The 9047-nt window shown below is 50.2% G+C and overlaps 1 long non-coding RNA gene across 2 annotated transcripts in view; it reads right to left on the reverse strand.

The window, feature by feature from the left end:
- The window catches only part of LOC142489191 (uncharacterized), a 32884-nt gene extending 24123 nt beyond the window's left edge, over positions 1-8761 (reverse strand). Inside the window, exons 1-2 of one of the 2 annotated variants that reach the window (XR_012799815.1) lie at positions 8113-8761; positions 7613-7759 (exon numbers count right to left, since the gene is read on the reverse strand). This is a non-coding gene — a long non-coding RNA (uncharacterized LOC142489191). Of the gene's footprint in view, positions 1-7612; positions 7763-8112 lie in introns of both variants that reach the window. The other variant, XR_012799814.1, reaches the window with a different exon arrangement.
- Positions 8762-9047: the final 286 nt, after the last annotated feature.

The following is a 9047-nucleotide window of genomic DNA, read 5'->3' on the forward strand; positions in this document are numbered from 1 at the left end:
GGCCTGCACTGGGATTCGCTTTCGAATGTAGCACACCGTACCTCCGTTTCCAGGGCCCTGGAGCAGAGACGTCTACCATCCTACAGAACAAGCGGAGATTCCCCGATATCTCCAGGTTCCTCCAGCGACTAGTGGAAATGGCAGGACAGCCCTCCGAAGCCCCAGGTCAGAGTGGAGAGTAGCGTATCGTTGGGGTACTTTGCCAAGGTCAGGGTTGTAGAAATCAGGATGGTCGTAAGTAAGCCGGGTCAGAGTTGGAGAGATGCGGAGTCCAGTTAACGAAGCAGGGTCAGGCAGCAAGGAGATCAGGAACAAGGCAGGCAAGGCACAAGGCAGGAAACAGCAGGGTTATGCTCAGCAATGAGTGTCTGGTTAGATATATAAGGAACCTCCCTCCAAATGGGAAGAGGGGCGGGAAAAGATGGAACATGCGGATAGGCTACTGGGTCGCGCAGGTGCGCCCTTTTGTGCAGCCCGATTAGGTCTGGGGGTGGAGCTACGTCCCGTGCGCATCACCGACGTTAGGAGGTGGAGATCCGATCGCGCACCATGCATGCCCGTCTTCCGAACGGGAACGGAGCCTGGAGGCCTGTCCTGTCTTACGCTCGTCACTGACGTCAAGGGACGATCGCGCGCCACTTGCGCACCGCGCATGTCCGTCTTCAGAGCAGGGGCAGGGCTGGAAAGACAGGCTGACCGCGCGCGTAGTGGAACTGCAACTCTTGAGTGCCATATGTAGAAGGCTGAGATGAGTTCCGGCCATCAGGATGGTGAATCCTCGCAGAGAGAGAGATGCCAGCTAAAAGTAGCATAAGTGTTACGCCGGAGTAGCCCGCAGACCAGACCTGTCCCTAGAACTGAGGTGGCAGGTATGAATCCACACACCGACAGAGCGAGGGACGTGTCCGGGTTGTGGTATTAGATGGTGCCAGGCCAGATGGGGTGTATTGCGTGAATACTTGCCGGTACCGTTTTCCCAGAAGAATGGTCGTTGCCATTGCAGAGATCAGGGGTAGGAGACGTATGGAGGGATCGAGATGAGTGCCATGGTCGAAGGGAGCCAGAAGGTACGTAAACAGGAACAATCCGAAGTCGAAAGCCAAAGGGGGTAGTCTGCCAAGCCGCGTCAAAACCGAGAGAATCAAAGAACAAGCACTGTGAAACACCAATACAAAAACTATAACAAGCGAGGAAGCACAGAACAGAGAGGGTATATAAAGCTGGAACAGCCAACCAGGAGAAGGGGCATGCCTGGAGGAGCCCAGGGAGCTTCAGTGCATTGGATGCTGTTCTTAGAGCTCAGGTGACACTCAGCAAGAGCCAGATTGTAACCGTGCAGTGTTTGGGGGCGGAGCCTGAGTGGGGATAAGTTCAAGTTTTGTGTGCGCACTGTAAGTCTGACATGTGCATGAGAGGAAGCAACGTGGGGTGCGCACGTGCGCGTGGGGCGGCGATTCCGCACTGACGGCTGTGGCGCAGAGCGTGGAGGAAGAACCTCGTGGAGCGTTCCACCATGCCGAGGGGTAAGTGATGAAGCTGAAGGGGGCTTGCGTGGTTGTAGTGGAAGGGTCTGAGCAGTGTAAGGAGAGAGCCGTGAGCTCTGCCTGAGGCGCTGTGTGCTCACATTCCTAACAGTACCCTGTGGCTTGTGGCAAGAATGGCTTGTCCGGAAATTTCCTCCTAAAAGTCTTCAGGAGGCTGGGCGCATGGATGTCTTTGAGCGGAACCCAAGGCCTCTCCTCGGGTCCAAAACCCTTCCAGTGGACCAAAAACTGAAGCTGCCCCCTGGAGATGCGGGAGTCCAGAAAGGCTTGTACCTCGTATTCCTCGTTATTGAGTACCGTGACTGCATCTGGCTTCCTGGTCTGTTTAGAAAAAAAACGATTGGCAATGTGGGGTTTCAATAGCGAGGCATGAAAAACGTCTGGGATCCTCATGGAGGGTGGTAGTTTAAGGTGAAACGCCACTGGGTTAATCTGCTCCGCGACGGGAAAGGGTCCCAAAAACCTAGGAGCCAGTTTAGGGGAAGGGACTCTCAAGCGGATGTTTCTTGACGAGAGCCATACTAAATCCCCTGGCTTGTAGTTGGGTGCCGGCCGACGATGGCGATTGGCCTGAAGTCTAGCAGTATCGGCGGCCTTGTGGAGAGACTTTTGTGCCTTGGACCAAAATGTCTTGGAGAGTGAAAATCCATTCGTCTACCGCCGGTACCCCAGAAGCAACATTGGAAATAGGTAGGCAGGGAGGGTGAAACCCATAATTGACAAAAAATGGAGATTTTCGGGTGGATTCACTTCGGGCCGAATTGACCGCGTACTCTGCCCACGGGAGGAGTTGGGACCAATCGTCCTGGGAATCGGAGATGAAACATCTGAGGTATTTCTCCAGCGACTGGTTAGTTCTCTCTGTCTGTCCATTGGACTGGGGGTGGTATGTAGAGGAGAAGGAAGAGACAATTCCCAGTCTTTTAGTGAAGGTCCTCCAGAACTTGGAGACGAACTGGGATCCTCTGTCAGAGACAATGGAAGACGGAATGCCATGGATCCTAAAGATATGCTCGGAGAAAATGTCTAGGGCGGGAGAGGAGGGCAGTCCCTTGAGGGGGATGAAGTGGGCCATCTTCGAAAACCTGTCTACGACAACTAAAATGGTGTTGAAGCCCCTAGACCTAGGGAGGTCGACTATGAAATCCATGGAGATATGGGACCATGGACGAGCAGGCACTGGCAATGGGAGAAGTCCCTGAGGTCTCTGTGGAAGTGTCTTGTTCTGGGCGCATACAGGACAAGCGCGAGTGTATTCCGCAATGTCTTTAGACATACTGGGCCACCAAAAGTTCCGACGAATTAAGTCTAACGTCCTCCTGAAGCCCGGGTGACCTGCGGGTTTAGAAGAGTGTCCCCAATCTAGGACCTCTGGAATGAATCTGGGTGAGACGAAGAGCCTGTTAGAGGGGATCGCCATGTTTGAAGGGATCTGTTGCTGGTCCCTTTTGATCTTGTCTAGCGATTTGAAGGTGGAAGTAGCCAAAATTCTTTCGGGAGGTAGGATAGGTTCCAAAGTTGCCTCAGGCCTGTCTTCCGAGGAGTATTGTCTGGACAACGCATCTGCCTTCACGTTCTTTGTTCCCGGGATATAGGATAGGTGATAGTTGAAGCGAGAGAAGAAGAGTGCCCAGCGAGCTTGTTGAGGACCGAGGCGACGTGCTCCTTCGATATAAAGTAAATTTTTGTGGTCCGTTAAGATAGAAAATGGCTCCCTTGACCCTTCCAACAGATGTCTCCACTCTTGAAGTGCCATTTTAACGGCCAATAACTCTCTGTTGCCAACGTCGTAATTCCTCTCGGCGGAGAATTTCTTGGAGAAATACGCACAAGGGTGAAGTTTATCCTGGGGCGAATGTCTCTTTAAGGGCCTGGAAGGCGGAGATAGCTTCGATGGACCAGGCAGAAGGGTCAGCCCCTTTCCTAGTCAACGCCGTGATGGGGGCCACTAGAGTGGAGAAATTTCGAATGAACTTCCGATAGTAGTTCGCAAATCCTAAAAAGCACTGGATTGCCTTGAGAGTTTCTGGTCTGGGCCATTCCGTAACTGCCTGGAGTTTACCTGGATCCATCAAAAAGCCTTCGTCCGAAATAATGTAGCCCAGAAATTGGGTAGAGCGTTGATGGAAGGTACACTTATCTAGTTTGGCGTACAGGTGATGTTTGAGTAGATGTGAGAGGACGTACGAGGTGTGACGAATGTGAACCTGGAGATTTTTGGGGAAGATCAAAATGTCATCTAAATAGATAATAACAAAGATGTTGAGCACCTCCCGAAATACGTCATTAATAAAGTCCTGAAAGACAGCCGGGGCGTTACATAAACCAAAAGGCATGACGAGGTACTCAATGCCCACAGCGGGTGTTGAAGCCCGTCTCCACTCGTCGCCCTGCCTGATGCGGACCAAGTTGTAAGCCCCACGGAGATCCAATTTGGAAAATATCTTAGCCCCACGCAGTTTATCGAAGAGTTCCGTGATCAAGGGGAGAGGATAGTGGTTCTTGATGGTGATACCGTTCAAGCCCCGGTAATCAATAAATGGCCTCAGAGTACCATCCTTTTTCTTCACGAAGAAGAACCCTGCTCCCGCCGGGGAACTGGAGGGCCGTATGAATCCTCTCTCAAGATTCTCCTTCATGTAGTCTTCCATGGCTTGAGACTCAGGTATCGACAATGGGTAAGTCTTGGACTTGGGCAAGGTGTATCCTGGGACCAAATCGATGGGGCAATCGTAGGACCCATGAGGAGGCAATTGTTCTGAGCGGACCTTGTTAAAGACCTCACGGAAAGGGTGGTACACAGGGGGAAGAATGGAGTCCTGAGTCATTGTGTTAGCCAAGAGTTTGGGAGACTTCCCTGACCTCGGTTTCCAGGTGATGGGGGTAGGTGAGACCCAGTCAATTGGAGGGTTGTTCTTCTGCAACCAAGGTAGGCCGAGGGTTACCGGCGTACCTGGGGCCTGGATGGCGTCAAGGACCAGGGTCTCGCTGTGGGAGTAGGTAGATAGGAGGAGAGGTATGGTCTGTAGCGAGATAAAGGCTGGAGACAGCAAACGACCGTCAATCCCAACCAAACAATAGGTTGGGCCTTCTTCACCAAAGGTATCCGGTTCGGTTTGGCGAAATCGAGGTCTACAAAGTTTCCTCCAGCACCGGAGTCTATAAAGGCAGCAGTAGATGTGCGAAACTCAGCGCCTGCGAGAGAAATTGGAATCGTAAGTTTCTTAGGCAGTGCCTCCTTGGGGAGGGGACGAGAAGAGATAACACCCAGTGAGAGCCCCTCCATACTCACTGAGTACTCCCATTTCCCGGACGCAAAGGGCATGCACGGACCAGATGTTCAGGGGATCCACAGTAGAAACAGAGTCCGCCGGGGTAGCGGTGTTGTCGTAGTGGATTCCGGATCTGTTGCACCCCTAATTGCATTGGCTCGGGAGGCTCCAGTGTCAGCTGCTGCGAAGGAGGCGGTCAAGGAACCAGAGGAGAGTTGGGGAAGGGTGCTTGGAAGGTTAGTGGCCGGGCATGCTGACGCTCCGAGCGTCGTACCTGGATGCATTGATCAATGCGTACGGCCAAGTCGATGAGCACCTCCAATTGGTCTGGCCTGGGTTGCCGAGCAAGCTCGTCCTTGATGGACTCCGAGAGACCTTGCCAGAAGACGGAGACGAGCGGCTCTTGTCCCCAGTTCGTCTCGGCGGTGAGCGTGCGAAATTCCACCGCACACTGTGTCACCGATCTTCGCCCCGGAGTTATCTGGAGGAGGGAAACAGGCGCCATCTCCCAGCATGCAGGGGAATCAAAGACTTGTCGGAACTCACCCTTAAAGGCTAGGTAGTCTTGTGTCAGGTCCGGGCGCAACTCCCAGACTGGCGAGGCCCATGCCAGCGCGCTGCCCGTCAGTAGTTTGTACACGTAGGCTACCTTCTTCCGGCCGGTGTCGTACTGAAGGGGTGCCATTTCAAATTGAACCTCGCACTGGTTAAGGAAACCTCTGCACTCCTGCGGGTTGCCAGTGGATGGCTTGGGAGGCGGTATCTTCACGTCCTGACTGCTGGGTCTGACTGGTTCTGCAGCCTGTGGAGGAGAAAGAGGAACAGGTGCTTCCGGTACCAGAGCCGAAAGTTTGGCCATTTGGCGTGTTAAGGCCACAATCAATCTGATCGCCCATGGCCTGGTTTTGCTGTACCAGCGTAGAGATTGCTTGCCTCAGTTCGGCCTGGTCTGCGTCTTGTGGGCTCGTCATAATGTTACGCCGGAGTAGCCCGCAGAGCAGACCTGTCCCTAGAACTGAGGTGGCAGGTATGAATACGCATACAGACAGAGCGAGGGATGTGTCCGGGTTGTGGTATTAGATGGTGCCAGGCCAGATGGGGTGTATTGCGTGAATACTTGCCGGTACCGTTTTTCCAGAAGAATGGTCGTTGCCGGTGCCGAGATCAGGGGTACGAGACGTATGGAGGGATCGAGTTGAGTGCCGTAGTTGAAGGGAGCCAGAAGGTAAACAGGAACAATCCGAAGTCGAGAGCCAAAGGGGGTAGTCTGCCAAGCCGCGTCAAAACCGAGAGAATCAAAGAACAAGCACTGTGAAACACCCATACAAAAACTATGACGAGCGAGGAAGCACAGAACAGAGAGGGTATATAAAGCTGGAACAGCCAACCAGGAGAGGGGGTGTGCCTGGAGGAGCCCAGGTAGCTTCAGTTCATTGGATGCTGTTCTTAGAGCTCAGGAGACACTCAGCAAGAGCCAGATTGTAACCGTGCGGTGTTTGGGTGCGGAGCCTGAGTGGGGATAAGTTCAAGGGCTTTTGTGTGTGCACTGTAAGTCCGATGTGTGCATGAGAGGAAGCAACGTGGGGTGCGCACGTGCACGCGGGGCGGCGATTCCGCGCCGACGGCTGTGGCGCAGAGCGTGGAGGAAGAACCTTGTGGAGCGTCCCACCATGCCGAGGGGTATGTGATGAAGCTGAAGGGGGCTTGCGTGGTTGTAGTGGAAGGATCTGAGCAGTGTAAGGAGAGAGCCGTGAGCTCCGCCTGAGGCGCTGTGTGCTCACATTCCTAACAATAAGGTCATGTGACATACTGCTGGAATAACATCTGAGGCGAATTAATGCATACAGAATATTCCTAGGGATTTTTTTTTTTTTTAGGATTGTGAACAGAATGAGGATTAATAAGCGCAGGACAAAGAACAGCAGAATTCACAGCAGCAGCATTTATTGCCATGGATCATAACGAGCTCAAATACTGTTTACTCTGAAAGTATACACATTGCTGTATGTAGTAGGAATTACAGATATACTGACTCCCTGATTGAAACCTTTTACAATAAGTAACCTCTGTTGGCCTTTGGCATGGGGCAAGACGCAGCCTGGTGGCATATCCTTAGAAATAACGCCCTGACTGTAACAGTCTGGTTCTGAGCAGGCATCTGCTGACAGACTCCATATCATGTTTCCATGGTTATGAAAGCATAGGGCAGACACTGGCACAAGCATGTGTACAGTGCTGCTTCATTTTTGTACTTACTGTACAAGTGAGCAGGTCTGTGTGGACACACTGGATCATTTCCTTATATTAGTTGGGGTACTTCACTCTTTCCGCACACCACATGGCAGTCACGCCTGAGGATGGTGTTGGATACGGGATACCCTGTTTTATCAGAATTGCTACCCACTTTTTCTTACTGGTGAAAGACGAGTAGAATACAGTAGGGGAAGTCCTGCTAAAAGTATTTGGGGGGTTCTTGGGAATCAAAATGTGTCTCTAGTAGGAAGACAATATCCGCTTTCAAGTTTCTAAATTCTATTAGAGCCGGTCTACGTCTAATATTACGGCCTTTAACATTCAGGGATACTAACTTCAATGGCGTTTGATTAAGCATTTCCAATATTGTATGTCTCATGTGAAAGTTGTGAACAAAAAAACTTTAATGGTTGTAGGAAACAAAAGTGGGTAAAAAAAAAAAAAAAAAAAAAAAAAGGGACTTCCCCCCTCCAATGGTTTGGGGAAAAGCAAAAACAACAAAAATTAAACTACAAGATAAGATGAGTGAAACGAGGCACTCACCCCGAGTTTGCGGCCAGACCACACGTGGCCTGTCCTTGCGGCATATGGCCCTACTGGGGTCGACCGGACGTCGGGCATGCAGAGCTTCCACCGATCCTGCATACTCCAACTCTAACTGCTCTACCTCCTCCAACCGCGCCTTCACCACTACTTAATTAGAATGTTAAAGAAAAAGACATTTCTAAGAAAAACACATCAATTCCTAACATCCGTGAGACAAATAAACATATATATATATATATATATATATATATATATAAAAAAAAAAAAAATAATTCTGTGTTAATATGTACTTATAGGGATAGACTTCCCGGCTAGAAATATAAAAATGTAAGTAAAAAACCCCGGATTCACATTTTATCTTTAAATGTTCAGCATTAAAATTTACGAGTAGTAAGTTGCTCTTGGTTTCTTGTTGAAGCTAAATGTCTATTGTGTCTGTAACCAAGCAAGAAAAAAACAGCTACAGTATGCCAAGTCTTTGGGCCAACGCTCCTCACCGATCGCCGGGGTTCTCACTCCGTGTTTTTGCCGGTTTCGTCCGATCAGTTTTAGCAAACCGGCCTCCGAGATACAGGCAGCTGACTCCAAACCGTGTATTGAGCAGTACCTGTAATAAATTGGATAAAATAACGGGAGACTGGGAAGAAAGTGTAAAGAAAATGGAAGAGAAAACAAATGTAGCTGCGCATCCGGGATTCTTTCTCTGGGTTGCCGTTGGTTGTCAAGCCGCCAGACAGGAAGATGGCCACAATCTCGCCAATAAATCATCAAAACCACCATCAAACTTGTATCTCTTATCTCTGGGCAACCGCGCCCTCAGACGATCGATCGCCATCCGCGTTCTCTTCTGAGTCTTTGTTGCTGACCCGAACCGTCGCTGGGAGTCAGATCCAGTGCCGATAAAAAAGACGCTGATTCCTCAGGATTGCAGAGGGAGACCTGTCTGCCTCTGTGGTTTACCACCAGATGAAACGGGAAGCCCCAACGGCAACAAATACCCTTCTCCTGAAGCACCACCGTCACCGGACGCAGCCCTCCTCCTCTCAATTGTCATTCTGGACAGATATTGAAAAATCTGGATGGATAACAGCGTTTATCCAAGAGGGATCAAAAAAGTATCCCCATAGCACCCGGCACTCAATGCTGGATAATTTATTCTGGACGACAATATTCCAATAGGGAAAATTACCTATGTTTAACAAATGTATAGGGAATTAATAACCCTTGTACCAAGAAGTCCCAAGAAAATAATAAAGTTTTATTAGTCTAAATACTTATTAAAAACACATATATACATCATACAAAACTGTTAAAAAAAACCCATTCAGAGGTGACTGTTAAAGTAAGCAGCACTTCAGTGAACTATCTATCATAGATAGGAGATCAAATGATTCTCATATATGCTTAGCAGTGAATCATGCCATTGGGTATA

This window comes from Ascaphus truei, chromosome 3, assembly GCF_040206685.1.
Source record: "Ascaphus truei isolate aAscTru1 chromosome 3, aAscTru1.hap1, whole genome shotgun sequence".
Classification (NCBI taxonomy): Eukaryota; Metazoa; Chordata; class Amphibia; order Anura; family Ascaphidae; genus Ascaphus; species Ascaphus truei.